The 24,702-nt window shown below is 41.6% G+C and overlaps 1 protein-coding gene and 1 pseudogene across 3 annotated transcripts in view; both read left to right on the forward strand.

Moving 5' to 3' along the window:
* PARD3B (par-3 family cell polarity regulator beta) overlaps positions 1–24,702 on the forward strand; it is a 1,015,886-nt gene that overhangs the window by 873,109 nt on the left and 118,075 nt on the right. The gene's annotated exons all lie outside the window — the stretch shown is intronic.
* On the forward strand, positions 199–1,070 carry LOC123599352 (annotated as a pseudogene).

Here is a 24,702-nt window from a genome sequence, read left to right on the forward strand (position 1 = left end):
TAGAAAATAGAAATATCTAAAAAATATAAGAAAAGGGGATTACCGCTGATGATGTATTAGGAAACATGGTTCTTTAATATTCATTTGAATTCCATATAATTTATGATTTAATAACTCCCCATTCGGCCTTTCCACCCAGGGACGTGTCCATATGGCATTGTTTTGTGTTCCCATTGTTGCTTCACGGGAACCTTTCACAAGTTTGCAGGAGCCCTTAATGTCCTGCAAATGAAGGAAGAGATTGTCCTCAAATTCCTTGCAACAGGAACCCACTTAGGTGGCACCAACCTTGACTTGCAGATGGAAGAGCACATCAATAAAGAAAAGTGGTGGTGTCTACCATAAATCTGAAGGGAACCTGGGAGAAGTCTCTGCTGGCATTCCATGCCATTGTTGCCATTGAAAACCCAGCTAATGCCAATGTCATGTCATCCAGGAATAACTGGCCACTGAGCTGCGCTGAAGTTTGCTGTTGCTACTAGAACCACTCCTGTTGCTGGCCACTTTGCTCCTGGAACCTTCACTAACCAGATCCAGGCAGCCTTCTGAGAGCCAAGGCCTATGGTGGTTCCTGATGCCAGGGCTGACTACCAGCCTCTCAAAGAGGCATCTTATGTTAACCTGCCTACCATTGGTCTGTGTAACTGACTCTCCCCTGTGCTTTGTGGACATTGCCATCCCTGAACAACAAGGGAGCTCACTCAGTGGGTCTTATGTGGTGGATGCTGACCTGGGAAGTTCTGCACATGCATGGCACCATTGCCCATGAACACCCTTGGGAGGTCATGCCTGATCTCTACTTCTACAGAGATCCTGAGGAGATTGAAAAGGAAGAGCAGACCACTGCTGAAAAAGCTGTGTCCAAGGAGGAATTTCAGGGTGAATGGACTGCTCCTGCTCCTGAGTTCATTGCTACTCAACCTGAAGTTGCAGGCTGGTCTGAAGGCATGAAGTTCGCTACTGAAGACTGGAGTGCTCAGCCCCCCCACTGAAGACTGGTCTATACCTCCCACTGCTCAGACCACTGAATGCTTAGCAGCAACCACTAAGTGGTCTTAAGCTGCTCTTCCACAAAGGCAAACAAATTGGAAATAAGGGTGACAGAAAAGAAACAGTTTCTTAAATAAATAAAAAAATCCCCATTCGTTCAACAAATATTTATTGAGTGAGATTTGGACAAAGTCCTTAATGTCATGGAACTTATGATCTACTAGAGAAGACAAATATTAAATACTCCTTAATCATAAGTACTACCAAGGAGAAGCACCAGGTGCTAGAAACATATTTGACATCGTGAAGGATCAAGGAAAGATTAGCTGAGAAAGTGACATTTAAGTTGGGACTTGAAGAGTGCGTAGCCAAGAGTAGTTTGGTGGTGAAAGGGAAATGAAAGCATTGCAGACAGAAGAGCAGCATGGGGGGAAATCCTGATGTGGAAAGGTTGGCATGTGGGAAGAAGGAAAGAAGTTTCTCTTGCCAACACCAGACAGAGAACAAAGAGGATGAGTTAATCAGTCTGTATGGTACCTTTTTTCACTGGCCCAAGAGGTATGCCGTAGCACAGATCACAATATAGAAAAGGTTCCCCGTTTTCTTCACCACATCTCAGGGCACCCATCATTCTCAGCCTATTCAGGGACATGCATCCTCACTCCCAGAAATCTAACCCATTTCCAACCCCTCACTTACTCTCAGGGCTAGGAGACGCCTTATTAATCTGACACACGTATGCTTCTGCAGTTAAAGATCAACGTTTAAGTATCCATGGTAATGGTTTTCAAATGTGAGCTTTGCATCAGAATCACCTAGAGGGCTTGTTGAACCACCAAGTTCCTGACTGAGTAGTTCTGAGGTGGAGCCCTAAAATTGACATTTCTAACAAGCTGCCTATGGCACTGATACTGGTGGCCTGGGTTCCGTACTTGGTTGAGTCACTAGGTTAAGTTGTCTTCCTTCTTTCAACAATTTGACAGTCACCTTTACTTTCTTAACTCAAAGGAAAATGCTCAGGGAGTTTTTGAAAGGGAAAATACTAAAATCAAAACTAAACTCTGTGGGTGACTGCACATTGGCCTAACAAGACTGTACCTTTTTGTGAGCAAGACTTACCTTCAATATCTGCATTCCCAGAGGTTAGCACATAGTAGGTACCCAATACATGTTTATTAGATGAATTGATGATCAGTGAAGGAATCACAGAATGGATGTAGCTTAGTGAATTTTATACATTGTTCTTTGGAAAGCTATCATGATTCCTTTCAGCCTGAAAGGTCTTCCAGGAGGCTAAATTGTCATTCTCTTGGAATCCAGCCTCAGAAATTGCAGAGTCAAGATATGCTTGTATTTTAAGTACTTACTTGGATTAAAAACTGAATTGCTAACAGGATTACAAAATGCCAAGTTTGCTGAGACTCAAATTGTTTATGCGCATGTTTGGTTCTAAGTTCTTTCGTCAATCAGTACATTTATGTTTCTAATTACAGTCAATGTTTGTTTGGTTGTGGGTTTTTTTTTTTTTTTTTGACACCTGCACATGAATTCTCAGTCAAAACGAGCTTCAGTAATTTGCACAGGTATAATATAACTAAAACGAGGCTCATAACCACCGATGTGTCTCCTACACTACGTGTTTAATGAATTCAGAGGTGTTGTACCTCAATTCACATTGTGATTCAGAAAACGATCTGCTATTTTTCCCATTTTCACTCCCACAGTGTTGTAAAACATTTTTAATAAACCCTCTAACAATTTTCCTCATTCCAGGAGCATGGAGTTTTAGTAGATGATGCAACACAACTTTCATTTGTGATTATTTTTAGGCCTGTCCTTGGAATCTCTGTATTTGGACACAAGAAAAAGAAAAATGCCCAAGATTACCATAATTCTCCAAAATATAATGTTTATTACTGCCACCAATCATATCAATTACAGACTCGTAGTCTAGTCCCTAAAGACTGGAGCTGGTTTTGATGGGGGTTATCCATCAAATCTGAGCTATGACCCAGGCACTGGCTCATGGGTCAAAGCCTTCCTGTTCTATGATGAACCATCCTGAACAATTCTGTGCCCAGTTTTTAGCTTGGACCTCGACCCCAGCTGACACCTGTAAAATTGCAAGTAATTTCTCTGTAGGCTCTAATAATCAGAGGCCTAGTTAGAGAAAAAGTCATTTTAGCATCAGCTGACAATTATTTTTTTGCCCTGAATATCTTTCCCTGCCCTCTTATTTGGTTTGAACTGACTCACCTAATTGGGGTCAACCACAGAAAAGGAATATGCTGCTGGATTTGTTGTTTCTGAATGCCCAGTGCTAAAGAATGTCTTGGGGATGACCTCTCTTATTTTTCTTAAAAGATGAAAGTTGAAGAATTTGAACAATGCATGCATAATATCATTGCAAGAGTAAAATCAACAAGGGGAACTCAACCGGTCTGAGGACCATTCTCGCACCTGTATCACCTTTGGGCATCCAGAGTACTTGTGGCCTGGCCAAGGCACTGCATTCAAGCCCTTCAAAAGACAGCAGAATGATGTCAGTGTTAACATTTCACTGCACATTAATTCTTGAGAAAAAAAAAAACTGTCATTTAATTTAAGTGCTTATATGCATATGGTTAATTAAGAAGCCAAAATTGGCTATAAGCTTGGTAAGTTCTAAGAACAGGGAGAGAGAGATCATTATGCTTCTGCTCATGGTTAGCTATTTGTGAACCAGCTGATAATGTGCAAAATTAAGATTTCGTAAGTGGCATTTTAAATGAATGGTTAATGGCTGAAGATTAATTAAACAGTCAGAGTTGCTGAAGAAAAGCTGTTAAAAAATTATGTTTATAGGCCAGTCACTTGCATGCTGAACTGAAATCCTGATAGACTGTGGCCTTTCTGTTTACCAAGAGAGCATTTTCACAAAGCAGGCCTCCTGCAGGAGGAAAACCCACCCTTCTCACACACCATGCAGCCATAACGGTAGCCTCAGGGATGTTCCTTTGGAATAAAAGCTACCAAGTAGGAAAATGGACTAGTGCTAAGTGTTAGATTGAAGGGATCTGCACTAAAACCTTCATCTCAGGTAGCCAGCCATATTTTCTTTCTTTTCTACGTGTTGCATGGTTCTGAGTTAGAGTAGGTAAAACCCATGGGGTTTTTAAGAAGCTATTCTAATTCTGTGAGAGAGGCCAAGATTTGCAGTATATTGTTTTCAACCTGCAGTGGATACTTCTTTTTTTTTTTTAATGTGTATTTCTTTTTGAGAGAGAGAGAGACAGAGTGCGAGGGGGAGAGGGACAGAGAGAGAGGGAGACACAGGATCTGAAGCAGGCTCTAGGCTCTGACCTGTCAGCACAGAGCCTGATGTGGGACTCGAACTCACAAACCACGAGATCATGACCTGAGCTGAAGTCAGACGCCTAACCCACTGAACCACCCAGACACGCTCGTTGTGGATATTTCTTTAAATCTAAAACTGCTAGCTCCATGAAGGTACAAGAATGCATTGTGTACTTCTGGCTCTACAATGGGTTCTTCAGGGGAAGGTTTACCTTGTGCATGGGAGGTGGTATAAAACTATTTTTTAATTCATTTGTCATATCTCACCTCAATAAATATTGAATAAATGAATGAATCAGCTACCTCAAAGTTGTGTGTAGGAAAATATCAAAAGTTCTTTTATTTCTTTTATATTTTTTAATGTTTTCTCTCTCTTTGTTTTTCAAGTTTATTTTACTTATTTTGAGAGAGGGAGAGAGAGAGAGAGAGAAAGAGAGAGAGAGAGAGAGAGAGATCATCTCAAGCAGGTTCCTCATTGTCAGCATGGAGCCCGATGTGGGGCTCAAACTGACGAACTGTGAGCTCATGATCTGAGCCAAAATCAAGAGTCAGTTGCCCAATCAATTGAGCCACCCTGGCACTTCTCAAAGACTCTTTTAACTGCCTTCCCATCTGTGCAATTAAATGGCCACCCCACTCCTCTTCTGAATCAGGTGTCCATGTGTGCCTATGCAACAACCGTGCCCTCGCCTCAGGGACCATGTTGTCTCGTGGAGGAGACACAGGCATGTGAACAAGTAAATCACAGCCATGCTAAGGACAGTTAGAGTAGTCAAGGAGGGGAGCCGGGAACCCCGGGGTGGAGGGCGGTCAGGAGTGTATTTTCCTATAAGTTGGAAAGGAAATTAATTCTGCCTGTTTTTTAAAAAAACATGAACATTAAAGATAATTTTTCTTTTGAGTTCATCCAATTGCCTGCTTCCAGGCAGAAGACCCGAATCATGTAGGCCAGACAGTTGTGTCTCCTGTTTAAAAGTTCCCTAGAGATAGAAATCCTGCAGCCTCCCTTGGTATCCTGTTCCAGTGTTTAATCACCCTTCCAATCAAGAAGTTAATCCCATTTCCTCTTCTCCAGCCTTCTTTGGCTTGGTGAAACCTGGAAAACACCCATGAGACCCCTTGGAGGTCTTGAAAAGTTAATTAGTCGACACTGGGCTGCTCTAGGTTCAACAGTGTACCTTATAATGCTGAGGCTGTGTACCTGCACCATTGCAATGGTAGGATTTTGTTATATTACTAGTAAGTCAAATAGTTTTCCTCCTGGTCTATAGACAATGAGAGCAATCTGACATTTCAGCATGTTTTAAAGAAGTTGTTTTGCTATATTTACATCTACATATTTAGTTAAATGCAACTGAAGTTTGGCCTAATGTCACTCAGAAACCAAACTATGTATGTTGATAAGAAATAAAATTAAGGATTATGAATAATAATAGCCAACACTACACATTATTAAGAATTTGCTATGGCAGACGCTGTAGTGATTGCTTTGCATGTATCACCTCACCTTCTGACCACCTGACCAGGTGATACTAGGACTGTCCCCAAGGTTCAAATGAGGAACCCTAGTTGCAGAGAAGACAAGGAACTGGCCTGATATCATCAGGGCTGGGCCAAGATTTACACCTAGTCACCCCGAACGCGGAGCCTAGACACTTAACCACTGTGCTATGTTGACTATCGAATTCTTTTTTAAAAATTATTTTTCTTTCTCTGGAATCCTATTTCATTTTTGTTCCCCCATGTGCAAAAAGTCCAAATCTATAACCTTTCCTTGGGGGAAGTAATAGTGCTGCTGAATAACAGTCCCCAGGCCAGAGGCAATTCTTGCTGCAATTATGGGCGTTTGAGTGGCAAGCACCTTCTGCTTTAAGAAAGGCATTAGTGGTTCACGTTAGAAAAACTGATAATTCAAAGCTTTTCCGTTCTGGCAAAAATCAACTTGATGCAAAAGGAAAGAAAATAGGTACTTCCGGGAGAAAACCGGTGCCATGGAAAGGATGGGGTAAAAACTTGTTTGTAGACGCCAGAAGCATCTGGGGAGCAGTGATGTCCAATAATTGCAGCTAAAAGCTGCATTAATTGACCAGTGATGGGTAGGAAGCTACCTCCAACCAGGATCCCCAACTCGCTGGTGCTCTTTTCATAAGCAAAGTAAGATGCGGGAGGTCACCTTCCGTGGGGTTCTCCATACAGAAAGGAAGCAGCTGTGACAGAGACTGTATTTCTACAAAGGCAAAGCTTGGCTTTTCAAGCACTGCATGCGAACCACCAGGGGATCTTGTTAAGATGCAGATTTTGATTCCAGAGGGCCAAGGTGGGCCTGAGGTTCTGCATTTCTAACAAGCTCCCGGTGCAGCTCGCCCTGCTGGCCCCGGGGACCACACTGTGACTAGCGAGGGTGCAGACCAGAAAAAGGCAGTGCTTCGTTGGCATTGTTTTAATCATTTAAAATAAATATGCAGCAAATCTTTTTAAGACCTTCTGAAGTTTCAGCTGTCATGTCGTCCTATCAGTGAGATGGCCAAGAAAGCTCATGCCTTAATGGGCCAGAACATCCCACAGCCTCGCTCGGGCTCTGTTTCCTGGAAGGGAGAGTATGGCTTTCTTTGGTCATGCTGGTTTTGTGACTGCCGCCCTGGGCCTGCAGCAGGGTCCCTGTTTTGACCTCTTGCTGCTCTCTGAGAAGCCGCTTGCACTTTAGCAGCATGCTCTGATGCTCCGTCTCCACGTATGAGTAGACATAAATTTGGATTTCTTTTCTCGGGCACTGTTACAAACCTGCCAAGAAAAGGTTTTTCACTGCAAATAACTAATCCATGTTTCCCACCACACCCCATTCAATTAAGAGTCTCAATGGCTCTATTTATCCCATCATTTGATATAAAGGCCATTATATTAAAATCATGTATTATTTGTGGATTGGTAATATGTTAACTAAATATTAACTTCTCTGATAAAAGATATCGTCCCCATTGACCTGCACCCGAAACTAGTTTGCATGAAAGTTTTTAGAGTATGTGCTTTCAGGTGTTTTTGTTTGAATGCCAGTATTTGAGATTAAATTATTTATTCCTTTTTTTTGAACAACAACAACAACAAAAGTTGATACCACTAGAACCATTTATAACTGTGAAAGAAAGAAAACAAGAAATTTTTTTCTGGAGGTTGGGTTGCATCTCAGTGTGTTTATTAATTATGGGAAAATGCCACTGAGTTGTAACAAATGGGAAGATGGTCTCAATTAATGAGAATTTCTTCTCTATGTGGGAAACAGTCAAATCAAGAACAGAATCATGAAGACCAGCCTGATGTCAGGACAGTGGGGCTGCGTGACATTAGTTTACAGCAGGTCTGTGCAGTAGAAATATCACGGGAAGCGCGTGTAGAATTTTAAGTTTTTAGTAGCCTCATTTAAAGAAGTAAAATTAGTTTTACACTATGTTTTACCTAACCCAATATGTGCAAAATATAATTTCAACATGTATTCAAAACACTTATTATAGAGCTGTCTTACACTCCTGTATTCATATTAAGTCTTCAAGATCTGGTGTGTATTTTACATTTTGCAGCACATCTCAGTTTGGACCAGCTGCATTTCAAGTTTTCAACAACCACGTATGGCTATTAGCTGCCATATTGGACATACCACAATCCCTTCAACATACTTCCAATGGTGGCTGATGCTTCCATTTGAAGTTTTCCCGATATGGAGTACAGGGCAATGGGAAGACCCTCTCATTTAAGGGGAGCTCCCACGGCAGGAAACTTTTTCTTATCTTACACCCCAAACTGCTGCTCTCTTTCACAGAGTTTACCGGCAAGAGTAAGAAAAAGACACATAAACAATCAATTTCCACTCCCAGGGTACAGATCTGTCAGCTCTACCTTTTCCATCTCTAGAGAGATGTGCCCCAACTTAAGTGTCAGCTGCTACACAGTGAGGTAATCTCAAAATGGGCTGAGCGAGACAAGATGCAAGTCTAATCATATCCCAGATCTGTCCTTGTTTTGCCTGGAAGAAGACAGAACCGACTATCTAGCTCAACTTAAAAGTCTACCTGAGACAGGAGAATAGAGCCCGGCCTTCACACAGGAGTACATGTAGTCCCATCATATAAAGATTTGTCAACAGCTAACTCAGGCAGAAGGTGACTAATTATAACAGTATAACACCCATGTGATTCTCATTTAACTGCAATCCTTCCTCCCTTACCAGTGGTATTCATTCTAGCCAGGAATAGTGAAGAAAGTGCTTTAGAGCAGAACCTTTTCTTTCCTTGTGTTTAACTCTTAATCTTGGTAAACTGATCATCCTCTCAAGATGTCATGTCTCCAGAATTTTATAATGACAGACTTGGTCTTCACTTAATTAATACCCCTTTTTAATTACAAACCTTTCTTGCCTGCTACTGCTGTTTTGTGACTCTAACACCTCAATATAGAGCACCATTAGTGACCTAGTTGCTCAAGCTAGAGATGTAGGATTCCTTCTTGAGGCTTCCATCTCCCTCAGCCACACACCCGTACTCTTTCCTATGAAGATCCATGAGAATGGGTAGCTTTGGTTGGCCTGTCTGTGCACTGCCTTTCCCCAGTGAGGAAATGCCGTTGGGTCCAACCTTCCTTGAGCCCTTCTTTTGATCCATTGTGCTTTCCCTGTGACACGCTGCCCTAACCTGGACAAGGCTCAGTCTGGGATGCTAGAGTGGCTGAACTGGGGAACATTGTCTTTTGCTCCCTACATGCATTGCCTTTTACAAATGCCTCTCAAAATATAACTCTCTATTTGAAGCTCTTCTTTCTGAAGCTGTCCTTATCCTCCCAACTTTCTAAGTCCCACAACCTTGGTTGCATTACCCAAGACCCTTGCTCTAAATGGCCATAGTGCCATTTCTCTCTATGCATTTTTTCCCCTGGGTGAAGTTCAATGTGTTACTCAGGATTTAGCACAGATATTACTTGTTTATTTCTTCAATGAGATATTGAAGTAGGAACTATATTTTGTTTCCGATCCCAGCGTAGTTACTGAGGCATCTGGTGTTCAATTAATATGTATTAAATGAATGAATGAATCCAGGTGGCTCCATTCTTAGCTTTAAGATCACAGAGATTTCTTGTCACACTCTTAGCCTGGCCAACCTCCCGGGCTAGTATGACTTGTCTGGCCTCCCAGTCAGCACAGCCTCCCTCCGGTTGTCTCTTCCCCCTGATCGGCGGTGATGCTTGAGCGTCAGTGATCCCACAGGCTTCTCTGGCCCTTGTCTCTCAGGATTGAGGTGGTATATCCTACTTCAGGAAATGCCTCCTTGCCAAGTTCCCCCAGGTGAAAGACTTCCCAGGACACACAAGTCACTGTCTCCTCCATCTGGTCTCTGCCTCAAACACTTTCTAAAGGCACAAGGTGGTCTTTACTATTCAGAAGCAGCCCAATATGGCTGCTCCACCAAGAGAGAAGGCTCTTGTTGGCAGTTCCATTTTTGTAACTCTTTTGCACACCTAATATTTGTCACTGACTCTTGTTGATGATCTCCAGTTACCTCTACCGATACATTCCAGAGAATTTTGCTTGAAATGAGCACTGAACTTATTAACCTCTAGTTTTCTAGAGTTTGCTTTGGCCATTAAAAAAAATTGACTGTGATTTGCTCACCTCAAGTATCTGGACACATCTTCCACGGTCTGTAATTTCTCAGAGATACCATCCATGCTCCTAAGGGCACACCTCCCAGCTCTTATCAAAACTGTGGACATAATTTGTGAGTACCAGCAACTGGCATGCCTTTAAAGCACCTTGGATCGTGTATTTTTCTCTCCCTCCTACCATCCTCTTCTTTTCTGCCTCTCTTCTGCCTTCCCTTGTTGGAGATGTCAGATGAGTCACATACCGTCTCTGCATCTCCCCGTCTGGGAAGACGGGAGGGTGGGGCTAAGTGATCTCAGCATTTCTTCCCAGCTCCAAAATTATATGGTTCTGCAGTCCTCTAATGGAAGCAAAATAGGAGTTCAGGTTGCTCTGCCTTTCCTCTGGTGCTGTTATCATGTCAAAGCATCTCCTCCCAGCAGTGGCCTTCCCTTTCTTATTCCTCTCCACGGTAGCTTTAACAATCCAATAAAAAATAAATCTTTAATGTCATGAGCATTTGTTTTCCAAGGCCCCATACTCCCTTTGAGCTTCACTTCTCTGACTGGCTCAGACCATTTTGCCACTTTCCTTGTGAACCACAGTGCCACGGATCCATCCCTTAACTCCCTCTGCTCAACTCTGCAGGAGTGCTTCACGCTAACCCCAGATTTCAGGAATTAGAACAATAGTGTGACGCTCCCTAACCTCTCACACTGGAAATCTCTTTTGTCTGTTATCCAGGTGTTCCTGTCCTTAGATAATGAGAACTTGGGTTATGAGATTTGTAAAAAAGCTTTTGGCGATGGAATTTTACAAACACACACATGCGCGCCCGTGCATGCACGCACACACACACGAACACACACACACACACACACAACTTTGTAATTTTTTTTTCCCTTACAGCAATGGACTACCGAAATTTGTAGTTAGACTATTATAAACTGTTTGTGTTTGCAGAAATGTTCCCTTAAAAAAGATAAAAGAGAATCCTTTCATTCCAATAATAATATCACAACCTTTCAAGAAAGAGCAAGGACTATGGGATAAAGGAATACAGGCAAGTCACTATCAGTATTTCCAGAGCAATCTCTCCCCCTTCTTCCCTACTTTGGTCCTCTGGCCTAGAATCTATTGAAGACGTACGTACCTGAAAAACTAACGAGGTTTCAAACAGCTGTGGGCCCTGCCTTCTGGGGGTTGTTAGGATACTTTGTGGGCGGGGGCAGAGAAAGTAATGTTTGTGCCTATCTTAAATAGTATAAAAAATTAAATGGAATTTACCATCAAATCATGGGAAACTCTTAGATTTCTTAGCACCCTGGCCTATAATAGGAGACAGGTGGGCATTTTGAAAATATTCTTTAAAACAAAGTCTGTTGTGATTTTTCAAGCCCAGGGATGATGTGTATCAGATATCAGAAGGAAGCATTGATCCTTGTAGTCTGACATTTGACAAATTGCAAGTTGTATCCTTGCTCATACCCTTTAATTCGGAGACGGAAGTGTTGTTTACGGTTTCGTCTTTGTGGGTGGATCCGTGTGTTGATGTGTATTGTTGAGCAGGGTAAGATTGCCCATGTACGTCCACGGATCCGTAGGTAGAAACATGGCTTATCACTTTACATTTTGGTTTTATGTCCCCAGAGCTAGCTTTTCAAATTGATATAGTCAATCCCTTTTTCTACATACATTGTTTTTCATAAGTTACAGGCATTAGCTTACACAAAAACGGCATTATTAGGGAAAACCTACTTTTGTTTTCTAAGTTTAAAAATAGTAGCCTATGAGAAACTCACTGGAAAATATCATAACCATTCATTGGGAAAAACAGTACCATTCAAATAACATACTATGCTGTCCATTTGTGTTCCAAGCGAAATGAAACTTTATTTTGATTGGGGCTGTCACAGATAATTTCTGCACGTAAAATACACCTAGGGACAGCTTTCAAATGGAGTTGTCACTTTTTGTTTAGCAGGCAGGAGACTCTCCATTGTTGTCAAACCCTCTTTACAAAAGCATCACTAACCCAGTGATACACAGTTGTAGAGAAGAGGGAATCGTCACTCAGCTTACTTGGAACAAAAAAGAGCAAGGTTGGTCTCTGTCAGGGCTCGGTGTGTCAGAGGGCTCTTTTGTTTAGCTGGCTTCCCTCTAGCCAGCAATGCTTTTATAGTCTTGGAATTAGATTTCTTTCTCCTGTGCTCGTTTTAGAAAGGTGTAAATAGATTAACACATATTGTTATTCTCTGCATACGTAAACTGTATCATTTGTGTTGTCTACTCAACTTATGAAGTCACGGAAAGGTAAGAAGAAAAACTACACCTTCTCTAGATTTACACACACGCATGAACACACACACACACACACACACACACACTTTAGTGCCTTTCAAAGTTGTCCTGGTTTTCTTAAGATTAGAACCAAGATGTTCACTTTATCTGGGACGCCTGAGTGGCACAATCGGTTAAGTGATCTCAGCTCAGGACATGATCTCGCGGTTCATGAGTTCAAGCCCCACATCGGGCTCTGTGCTGATGGTGAAGAGCCTGCTTGGGATTCTGTCTCTCCTTCTGTCTGACCCTCCCCCACTTGTGCTCTCTTTCTTTCTCTCTCTCTCTCCCTCGCTCAAAATAAATAAACGAACTTAAAAAGATGTTCACTTTTAAAATATTAGTAACATAATATAGGTTAAATTTTGTCCATTGCTAAAACAGTCAAGTTTTGTCTTCAAAGTACATAGGGGCCATCATATTGGGTTTTATAATAATAAATATTTTGTGTCATATATATGGGATAATATATAATATATGGTATAATTTATATCATAAAAGGTGGGCTGAATAAATTATGTTGATTTCTGTGTGTCTCTCTCAAGACCTCACCTACTACATCCCCAAGAAATAATAATTCTCTATCCTTAAAACTTACTTGATGCTTAAAATTCCCAGAAGCAGGAGCCAAGTGGAACAAAACAAGATGGGGAAAAATGGCCCCACAGCTCTCAGGTTCTCTAGAACACCATTTGATACCTTGGAAAGTCCTCAAACGTATAGTATAGCAAAGTAAAGCGAGGAAAAGATGAGCTGTAGACATCTCTTCTGGTTCTCGGATTCTGTGCTTCTCACAAGGGGGAAGGGAGATAAGTGAGAGTAGGAAAAGCTGAATAGAGAGAAAAGAACGGGACAGAAATGAATAGAGAAATGGATAGTCTCTTGGATTTGAGGGAATAGCAACTGATGACCAAAAAAATTAAAAAAGAAAGAAAATGACCAAAACTGAAAGCTGACGTGACCCATTAGAGCAGAAGCTTGGCATTTTACAAATGCCAGTAACTCCTGGAGAAGCTCATAAAGAAAGAGAGTTCTGGGCTAGGAAATCTCCCGTGATAGTTTTCCTACTATATAATCCCCCCATTGTCTCCCATTATCATCAACTCCCATGGTAATTTTCAATTGCCAGACCTCTAAAAACTCTCCATTCTCATTAATAAAAAGAGGACTTCTTTCATAAATTTTGCATATTACCCATTGCAATATTCTGCCTTTCAAATCACAGGTTAATTTTTCATGGATCACTTATGAAAAATACAAACAAACTTAAAATTCTGTTTATAATTCAGACGACCAACAAAGTAATGAGATTCTGTGTTATGGTAACTGTCACATCTTGTCTCGGCCCTGTTGTGTCTAAATGTTAGCTCTCTTATTAAGCTCCATTAGAGGGTTTTACAATCCAAATTGTTTATACGCTACTGGTTTTCCACTGCCTGACGGTAGGGCACGTTTCACTCATTATTGTTGGTGGTATCTTACATCATTAGTAAGAGCTGGAATAACATTCAGCAGGAAGGCGGCATGCACTAACTGAAATGCCTCTTTCCTACAAATTTCCCAATGTGCCATTTTGAGTATATCGTTTTAGAAGTGAGATTCAGTCTGCCACCTAATGAGTAGGGGAACTCTTTTTTTCCCTTTGTTAAATTTAAACGGCCCCTCCACTCCCAAATTTATATTTTTGTAAACCTAATCCGCAACCACTCGTCGTCCCCAGTGAAATGTTTTTGCTCTCTTTCTGTGTTAGATTTAAAGTAACTAATATTTGTGGCTTTCTTGATGGAGTACAAAGGCACCTTCACGATTCCACTCTTCTTTGCTGCTACCTTTCCTCCTGGTAAAGAAGATGAGAAAGCCCAATGTGATAGAAGGAAAACTCCTTCTCAAACTACCCCATTGATACATACCAAATTTCTACCCCAGGATAGTCAGTTCTGGCTCCAGTGCTATATATCTTCCTTTTATGTTTTTGTTAAGCTACACTATTATTTTCTAAATTTTCTATAACAAATGTTTTATATTAACTTTAGTAACCAAAAAGCTAAAGCAGAAAACAAACCTACAATCGCCAATGAGCCCACAACCTAGACTTGACCATCCTTAACATTTTAGAGGATTATTCCCGGGCTTGTTTCTTGAATATCATTGTGTATGAAATATATAATTTGTGTTTGTGCATAGTGCTGACACGTTTATACACATATACATATGTAATATTTACATGCATATATAAATCTTGGGATCTTTCCTTTTTATCATTATGTTGTGCTTTTGTGCCAATTAATCTTTTCACAACCATCCCTTTTAATGGTTGTGTAAAAACAACACCGCCTAACTGTACCCTAATTTATGTAACCTTTTCCTTAATGCTAAACAGTTAGGGTGTTTCAGAATTTTCAGTGTTATGAATTACTCTCTGATAAGCGCTTTTTTACATACATCTTCCTACACAGCTTGGATTATTTCCTTAAGATACCTAGAAGGGAAATGATGCATTAAGGGCTTACAGTATAGTAGCCAACATTTTCCAGGAAAACTGAAGCCATGTTTCGAATAGCAGCGTAGGAGAGAGTTCGTTTCACCCCATACCTGACAACTTGAATGTTATCTCTTTTTCCCCCTTAAATCTTTGCTAATTAGGTGAAAAATAGTACCTTATCATTTCACTTTGAACTTCCTAGCTTCCTAGTGAGGTTAAGCATTTTTATGGAAGCACAGGTCTGTTTCAAATTACCATTAGAGGTTTTCATTCTGCCTCAGCCTTGCTCCATTACCAAGAGGAATAGTTATTGGAATCAACCTCTGTTTCTTCCCTCAAAAAAAATCTATTTGGATTTATCAAGATGTATTTGGATGCAGGTTTTTTATACCCCTCTTGACAAAAATGAATGATTGCTCACCTGGGTCTTTTAAGCACAGAACTAAGCCACATCTGTTTGGATCTTGTTTTAATCGACTCCCCCTTACCCCCAAGTAGAAGAGGGGTCCCTTTGAATAGGCAGTATTGGAAAATAAGGCCCTCATAGTAGCCAGTGAAAGAAGTGTCACATCAGGGTCTGGACATTGCTATGACAACACAGGCTCCATCTGTCACCACTCCCCTAAGCATGTGTGGCGCAGGAAACCCCTCCGCAAGTTTAATCTGAGAATTTTAATATTAAATGTATATTTGACATTGAAAGCTCACACCTTATTTGCTATTGTCAGACTCAGTTGATAGACAGCTAGGTCAGTCTCTTTTTATAGTCCATTTCTGAGATGAAACTATAAATTTTGAAGCCAGGCTTCATCATTGTGGAGAGAAAAGCTTTTGCAGCCTATTGTTGAAATATAACATTTTATAGGATTTATGAGGTCCAGATTCAGGAAGATCATTTGCCAAGCACTTAAGGCTGGTTTTGCTGCCCTTTGCTTTTCTTCCCTCCTGAAAACATATATAGAGGGGGAAGTCCATTAGAAAAGAAAAATTATGAAGAAGAACTTACTTGATTCAATACAAATGTCAGCCTAAGAAAGAAAAGGTCCTGAGCCTTTACTGTGAGGAGCCTCAACCACACGAGGCTGCTTCTTGGTGATAGGAATACTGTTTGCTTCTGCAAATGAAGTGGCATCATATTTGTTTTGATATTAAATGCGTGCCTCTGATTCTGAGCAGCCTTTTGAATTTAGGCACATAATACCAATCGTCTCCAATATGCTTCCGGGATTCTTTTTGAAATTCCATGATATGACGGGCTCTGTGATTTGGTCATATTCCATTTAGCTTGTTTTATTGCTGCTAATTTTACACAGGAAAATAGATTCTCTGAAAGTTGTGATCACAGTAGCTGTCAAGTGGTCGAAAATGAAGAAAACCACCAGACAGTGTCAGATTTATTAAGCACTGTAGAAGTACAAAATTAATTCAGTTCTTTGTCTTTGAAAGGTTCAGTGTCCACAGGCTGGATTTATCCTAATGGACAAACGATGGGAGGAACAATAGTCAATTAGCTATCTCCTTAGCCAGACCGCACGTTGTTGGAACGCATGTAGGGTGAGCCACCGGTGCACCTAAGCAGACCTCCAATTTGTTCACTTTGACTGCAAATGACTTAATTTAACATTTTTCTAACAAATGCATTAGGTAGAATGGTGATGTTTCCTCTCTGGGTTTTTTTTTTTTTTTTTTTTTTTTTTTTTTTCTGAAAAGAATCACTAGTGAAACCATGTTAAGTAGGCTTCTCACTCCCTTTGTTTCCAATCACTACCCTTAATGCATGAGTTTCTGAGTCGGCTGTGACTTTTCCAAGCCCCCCAAACCCCAGCAGTGAATGTGGCTGGAGAGTTCTGACGCTACATCTATTGGACCTCTTGGAAAATGTTTTATGTGCGTGGCATAATTATCCCAGTGCTGGACCATCTTCCTGTAGTCCTTTTTTTTTTTTTTTTTTCCTTTCCTTTAGCATGAATGAATTTCCCATTATCCTCTCATTAGAGTTACAGTGTGCAAAAGACTTTGAAAGTAAAGTTTTGGTTTAAGTCCCACATGAACCATTTCTATCTCCCTGTAAAACTAAGGAATCATTTATCAAATTTATTAGCTGTGAAGTTCATCTCCTAATCGTGCATTTGTCTCATGTTATTTCGTGGTTACAGCATTAACATTTTTTCCCTCAAAAATATTAACCTTTTGCCTTGCATGTTCTGGTGGTGTGATGAGAACATCTGTTGCTTATACAGGCCGACACTGTCTTCACATCCCTTGTTATTTGTGGGTGGATTCCGAGTTGATGCCATGCGAAGATGCACTTCAAACAAAATTCAGTAACTATCTGTCTGGCCTTTGTTGGTCAAATTGCAGGCTGTCAGGCCTCAGCGCGAAACCCTGATGCAGGACTGCGTCCTGAACTCTGCACGTGTTCACCTTTTGCGCTTTAACTGCCTTTCCCCCCTTTAAACGACAAGGAATATGCATCAGGTTATTACATGATTAGTTATCTAAACTATTTGATGAGTGGATCAGCACACCGGCACAGAGTCTGGCTCGTATATTTTTATAGCAACTCTGTGACTATTCTCTTTCGTACAGGATAGAGGATGTGTATGGAAACATTCCTCCTGAATTTTTTATGGGTTCACTCCCTTTGCCATTCTAGCTGCCGTCTCCCACAAAATTTGAGTCATACCTCAACCGTATGAATCCTCTTTTAATGTTCGGTTGCCCTGAAGTGTGCAGTTGCGGAATATGTCTAAACATCTCAAGTGAAAAAAATTGGAGGCATTGGTTTTAACAAAAGCAATAAAGTAGCTACAGCTGAAAAGCATTCCAGAGGTAAATAGGCGTCTTCCTTGCTGTCAGACTCTTGCTCAGTGAAAACACTTTAAGAAGCACATGATGTTTGCCTCTCTTTCTTGCTCTTGTGTCTAGTGGGGGGTCGGAAGGAAGGAATTCCATTTTTATGGTCCCTCCGATGTCAGTATGGAGCGCTCCAATGTGGGAAACAATATCCACCTTATCTGCCTGAATTACTGAATTACTCCGTAATTTCTTTTGGACACCAGTGTCTGCTCTTCAGTCCCATTAATATTCCAACTCAGCACTAAACTTGGAGAGGGTTGGTTTGGGAAGCCCCACTCCACTTCACCCAATCCCTTACCAGGTCTGCGAGGCCCTTAGGTATCAGAAATTCCCTCCTGGTATCAGAACTTGTCCACAAAGCATTAACTCGTATACAGATGAATGCCATCTTCCAGAGCTAGACATCCATACCATCCGTGTTTCAAGGGAGATCAAAGCCTTGAGCTGAACCAGGGTTGAAGTTCTGGCAACAGCCTGAAGGCAGTGGGTAAGGGCTAAGGGCTTCCCAATTACCCCGAGAAAATCTACCTCTGTGCCCTTCTTCCCTTAGTCCCTAAACCCCTTTGCAAGATCCAACCAGTTTCTCCCGAAAATATTAATTGGTGGATTTCAAAACGTGGGATGTTAGTTTCTAAATTAACCTGGAGCATCAGGTTGAGGGCTAAGTTTTCTACTGGCCTGACCTCATAGGCAGCGACCTTACCCCATTCGTAACATCGTAGTCCATTCTCTTTTCCCCGGAGCTGGACTTGCCTTAACAACAAGAAGAATGCTTTTGATTTTACCGGATGTGGAATGCAATATTTCCACTTGGCACTTCTCCCTTTAGCCCTGCTCAAGATTTCAGCTACTTCGGCGGAGTACTGGCAAGTGATTTGCTTATTAGAAAACTTTATTAATCACAGTAGAGTGCTATTTGGCAATTAGATTTTAATGAGAATGGGGAGCTAAATTTAATTCAAAGTTAAAGGTCAGCAAATGGTGCTAGCCTACCTTCTTTAAAGTGCCTGAGCTTGGACATTCTCCGCTTCCGGACAGTTTCACCTGGAAGTGCGCATGCTGTATTTAGTATGAAATAGCATGGAAAAGGTTTCTAATGACCCCGTTTCAGCACACATCTATTCCATGAGCATTAATAAGCCAAGTGCATTGCTGCTTGGCTAGACAATTCTTATGGGAGTGGATGGCACCAAGACGTTAGCGCAATTGCTGGCTGGAAACAGGAGACCATGAAAACATGATGCAATGGACAGAACTTCAAAAACTTGTAATTTCTTTAAGTGGTGAGCTATCTGTGCAGTAGGTTGCACAAAACCATTCAGGATGTACTCGTAGTATTCAGCTTATGAGCTCGGGAATGAGAAATACAAAAAGGAACCCTTGTCCAGGCAGCAGCTAAAGGTGTTGCTGACTAGTTGTAGCCGTCCGACCCTCCTGCACATACTCTCCACCCACAGGCATACACCTTCCCTCACCCTTAAATAGCACCATTGTTTCTCCCTTTCCCTCCCACTTCTCTTGGCACTTTGGCAAATCACTTTCTTGTTTTCAACCCACACAAAAAAACTGTTTATTGAATATATCCCAGGCGAAGGCAAGGTACCAAGTTCTACAGAAGACTCAAGAAGGATTATTGCTTAGCCACTAGTGGTTGGGGATTAAACAAAGATTTAAAGTAAATGAAACATATAAATGATCATGATGCCCTGAAGAGGAAGGTAAGGGCCATGATAAAGGTACAAAGTACTGTGGGGACGCCAAGGCAGAAAAGACTGCTTTCTGCCAGGAAAGGTTCACAGAATGGCCTGGACTCAGAACAAAATGCTTGTGCATTCATCTGTTTCTCCCCACCTTCATGACCACCAGCTAGACCGGTCTACCACTCTTCCTCCCTTGTACTTCTGCAACAACCTCTATTCTGTCTTCCATGGAGAAGCCAGAGCTGTCTGCTAAATATTTAAATTAGAAGATGTTTCTTCCTGGTTCAAAATCTTCTAACACCATCTCATTTCATCTGAAGTCAAATCCAAAGATCTTACCGGGTCCTGCAAAGCATGTACGATTTCACTCTTGCCTATTATCTATTTGTCTTTGTCACTTACCACTTTGTCCCTTGAGCATTAAGCTCCAGCCGTACATTCTTTCTTTCTGTTCCTTTATCTCATCAAATTCATTCCCTCCTAAATACAAATCATAACCACACTCAGATATCACCTCACGCCAGTCAGAGTGGCCAAAATGAACAAATCAGGAGACTATAGATGCTGGAGAGGATGTGGAGAAACGGGAACCCTCTTGCACTGTTGGTGGGAGGATGTGGAGAAACAGGAACCCTCTTGCACTGTTGGTGGGAATGCAAACTGGTGCAGCCACTCTGGAAAACAGTGTGGAGGTTCCTCAAAAAATTAAAAATAGATCTACCCTATGACCCAGCAGTAGCACTGCTAGGAATTTGCCCAAGGGATACAGGAGTACTGATACATAGGGGCACTTGTACCCCAATGTTTATAGCAGCACTTTCAACTATAGCCAAATTGCAGACAGAGCCTAAATGTCCATCAAATGATGAATGGATAAAGAAATTGTGGTTTATATACACAATGGAGTACTACGTGGCAATGAGAAAGAATGAAATATGGCCCTTTGTAGCAACGTGGTTGGAACTGGAGAGTGTGATGCTAAGTGAAATAAGCCATACAGAGAAAGACAGATACCATATGTTTTCACTCTTATGTGGATCCTGAGAAACTTAACAGAAACCCATGGGGGAGGGGAAGGAAAAAAAAAAAGAGGTTAGAGTGGAAGAGAGCCAAAGCATAAGAGACTGTTGAAGACTGAGAACAAACTGAGGGTTGATGGGGGGTGGGAGGGAGGGGAGGGTGGGTGATGGGTATTGAGGAGGGCACCCTTTGGGATGAGCACTGGGTGTTGTATGGAAACCAATTTGACAATAAATTTCATATATTGAAAAAAAAATTCATTCCCTCCTTAGGGCTTAGGCTTCAGCTATTTTCTCTCTCTAGAATGTTCTTCATTGAGATGCTTCTGGATGGTTTCTACTTATAATTCAGACCTTTGCTTAAAAGAGAGAGGACTTTCTTGACAGCTCAATCTAAAGTAGCCACCCAGTGGCTATCTTATCACCACATTGATTTTTAAAAATCTGGGTGGCACTTACCACTGCTTGATATCTTTTCCCATTGCTTTGTGTATTGTCTCCTTACTAGAATATAAGGCCATGAGGTTGTGGGTCTCATACTCCCCTTACATTTCCCCAGGACCTAGACGCATTGTTAGGGAATACTAGGTGCTCAGTAAGTATCTGCTGAATGAATGTAAGAATCTTGAAGGATTTCACAGGTAGAGACTCATTCCTTTAGCTACTGTGCCAACTCAACTACTCACACTGGAAAAACACCGTGAAAAGCCCCTGTCCTCACACTTTCTATTCTTCTGGACGTAGGCAGACAGACAGAAATGAACAACGAAACAAGGAAAATCTCTTCAGAGAGTGATCAGCGCTACAAAGGAAACAAACCAGCGGGGTAGGGAGTGACTTGAAGGGCTCTGCAGATCAGGTGGCCAGAGAAGGCTCCCCCGGCAAGGGAGAGCATGCCCTGAAACATCTGAGGCAGAGTGTGTCAGGGAGAAGCAACAGCAGCTACAGACTCCTAGAGCTGTGACCAGCTTGGGCTGCCCACAGGGCAGGGGAACTAAGAAGGAAGCTGCTGGGCACAGTAGAGAATGGTCAGTGATAAGGCACAGAGGGGGCAGGGTCCAGTTCAGTGAAGAGCGACCACATGGACCATGGGGAGTGGTGTGAGGATGAGTCCACACATAATGACAAGGCAGTGGATGTTTTTAAAGTAAAGACTGATATCATCTTAATTATATTGTTTAAGAAGGAGGAGAAGTAATTACAGGCGGAAAAGGTAGTATGGATGAAGGCATGGAGGAGGGAGTGCGGGTGAAAGCTGAGGGGGAGTTTAGGGAAAAACAAACATTTCCCTAAGGACCAGATTGCAAGTGGGGCTAGAGGAGCGGAAGGCTGGGTTGGAGATGTAAGAAATGGGAAGAGAGCAGAGGGGTTCTTAAAGCAAGAGAATGACGTAAGCGGAACCGCGCCTTAGGAAGGCTAATTTGGCAGCAGGTAAGAAGAGAATCCCAGCCGAGAGACTAGTTGCCAAGCTGTTATCATGGTCCAAACAATGAGTATATGAACTAGGCTTATAAGAAGGAATGCGTGGAGGGAGGGGCATATTGCTAGACACAACTGATTACAACTGATCGGATGTAGAATCCATGAGAGGAAAGAAGTTAACCATAATCTAAAAAGTATTGGTATCAACAGTGGCTTGCTTCTTGAATCCTTATCATGTGCCAGGCATCATTCTGACTACTTTCAATTTAATAACGCATTCAATCCTCAGATCATACGCATAAGGTCTTACTATCATCATCCCCATGTCACAGATAGAGAAGTTACATGACATCCCCAAGGCAGCCTGTCCTCTGAATGCTAATCACTGTTCCCAACCTTGATGAACATGAAGAAGGAACTGAAAAGCCAGGAAAATAGTAGGGAAGGTGGATTTTAGGGGAGAGGTGAGGAGGTTGTTTCTGGAGAAGATGAGTGTCAGATAGCGGTACATTTCGGGTACAAATGTGGAGCAAGGACTGATGGTCTTTGAGGTGCCCTCAAAGTACCGTAGCTAGAGATGCACACTTTCACGCAGGAGGACCGTGTTGAGTACATGCGCCATGTGAGGCACTCTGGTGGTCATCTGTTGAATGGATGGATCAGTCGATGAGTGCACATGAGAAGGAATATAATAATCAAAGCCCAAGGAGTAAACAGTATCCCCAGGGGTGAAAATATAGACCAGAAGCAGTTAGAGAGTCTTAGAGAAGGCCGGCATTCAGAGCGACATTGAAGGAAACAATGAGATCAAAGAAGTAAGGAAACAAAGAGAAACTTGCCAAGAGACTTCCTGTCCAGAGTCCAGTCCTGCAGAGAGGTTAGGATTCTGTTGAGCCTCGAGGGCGCACTTTTGGCAGTGGTGAAAGTGCAAACCAGACTGGCATGAGCCCAAAGGAGAGGATGGAGGTGACGAAAGGAGACAAAGGACCATTCTTTTTAAAAGTTTAGTGAAAAGAGGGAGGGAGAGAGAGAGAGAGAGAGAGAGAGAGAGAGAGAGAGAGAGAGACAGAAGGCAGCAGCTTGAGGGACGAGTAGGGGCTACTGGACGGTAACACTTTGTGAAGGTTTTTATTGCTACTGAAAGAAGAGAATGAGGAATAGAATCTTCTGGGCCTCTGCAGGGGTGTGAGTGTCTATACCTGTGCTGACACGAGCAATGGGGGCCCGATCTGTGTAACAGCAGGATTACATCAAGCCTTAGGCACCACTTAATTCAGAGCCATGCCCTGGCAAAAACTCTCCCAGGGTGGGTACCTGGGATAATAGCCAGCTGGATTAATTTGGTGACACCCGCATTTAGATGAGGGTAGAAAGTACTGATGTCATCATGCTGCTGACTTTATAGAGAAGCAAGGCTTATTTCCTCACTGACAAGAATTTGTGGCACTCAGCAGCTGTTTAAAAAAAAGAGAGAGAGAGGTTCCCTCCACCCCCTTCTTCAGACTTCTCTGGACTTACATCTGTCTTCCCAGCTGTGAGCCGCTGAATTCCAGGGTGCAAAACCAAGGGAGATAAGTGGGAGGGGCGTACAAATAATGATTACATGCTGCTTAAATATAAATCTTGGTTTATTGTGTGTTCGTGGACACATGCCTTCAAATTCAAGTGTGCGCCTCTCTCTCTCTCTCTCTCTCTCTCTCTCTCTCTCTCTCTCTTCCTATCTGTCTGTAAACCGTGATGGTATTAAGCATATGTTTTAATAAATATTTTGTTTGCTCTATTCCCATTAATATTCATAGGGAAGGGAGCACTTTGGGTTTTGTGATTTCTAATAAACATTGATGGTGTTACTAGTTTGTACTAAGCATTCAGTATGCTCCATCAAAATGGCAGCTCTAATTAGGTTCCTTGAATTAGCTAATGGATTTTGAGAAAGATGGCTTAGAAAGCTCTTACAGCTGTCCAAGATATTCCTGCCATGGCAGAAAGACAAAAGGCCCCTGGAAGCTACAGACTTCAGAGCTTTAGAAATGCAGCTGACAGTTAAAAAGATAAATTACATTCATATTTTTCCAGTGAAAGTCCTAATACTGAATTAATGTTATTCCTGTAGTGAACATCCATTAAGAAGCTCATTTTATTATAAGGATGCATTGTGACCATTAGCTCTTTTCTTTGGCCCCCTCCCCTCTCCTCCTCTCCTTTTTCTCCCTCCAATTCCCCAGATATTTTGGATATAGTATTAAAAAGCTTCTTTGAAGGAGAGGAAATAATTCCCCTTCTTTTTGTAGTTTATACATTTAAAGCTCTCTCAGATATACCGTAGGATTCAGTTGAAAAAACTGTCAAGGTAAGTAATAAATAAAGACATAATATAGTGATTCAATTTAAGCCATCCGGCTTATATTTTATGTAGAACTTGGGAGGGGGAAAAAAAAAGCTCCTAGCTAGTGGGCTTGTTTAGTCTTGGATAAAAGATGATTTTGTTGTTGAGTGGGAACTATCTCAAAGAAAATGTGATACCTCCTCCTTTCATCTTACATGGGATGTACAAAATGATGTGGCATCATTCAACGTGTTCTTTACTTTTCCTCTCTAAGAACGAGCTTCTTTAACAAAATGATGAATTGATGACATCTGAATGACTATACTTAATACATCTGCAAATAGGGAGAAAAAATAGTTGTTAGCGGAATGGATAGTGATAAAGTTCGTGACAAATAGCATAATTCAGAGAAAATATACAGCCACCCATAAGCTTCCTGTAGCTGGATATGTGAATACTCATTAACTGTCTAACTGTGCCCCACATAGCATTTTGCTTTCAGTTTATCCACTTAGAAAACCAATACCTGTTACTTTTTAATCTGCAAAGTTACCTTTCTCTAAGAACACAGTAAATCCTTTAGGGGAATGTTTCCTGGGTCGTTA

This window comes from Leopardus geoffroyi, chromosome C1, assembly GCF_018350155.1.
Source record: "Leopardus geoffroyi isolate Oge1 chromosome C1, O.geoffroyi_Oge1_pat1.0, whole genome shotgun sequence".
Classification (NCBI taxonomy): domain Eukaryota; kingdom Metazoa; phylum Chordata; class Mammalia; order Carnivora; family Felidae; genus Leopardus; species Leopardus geoffroyi.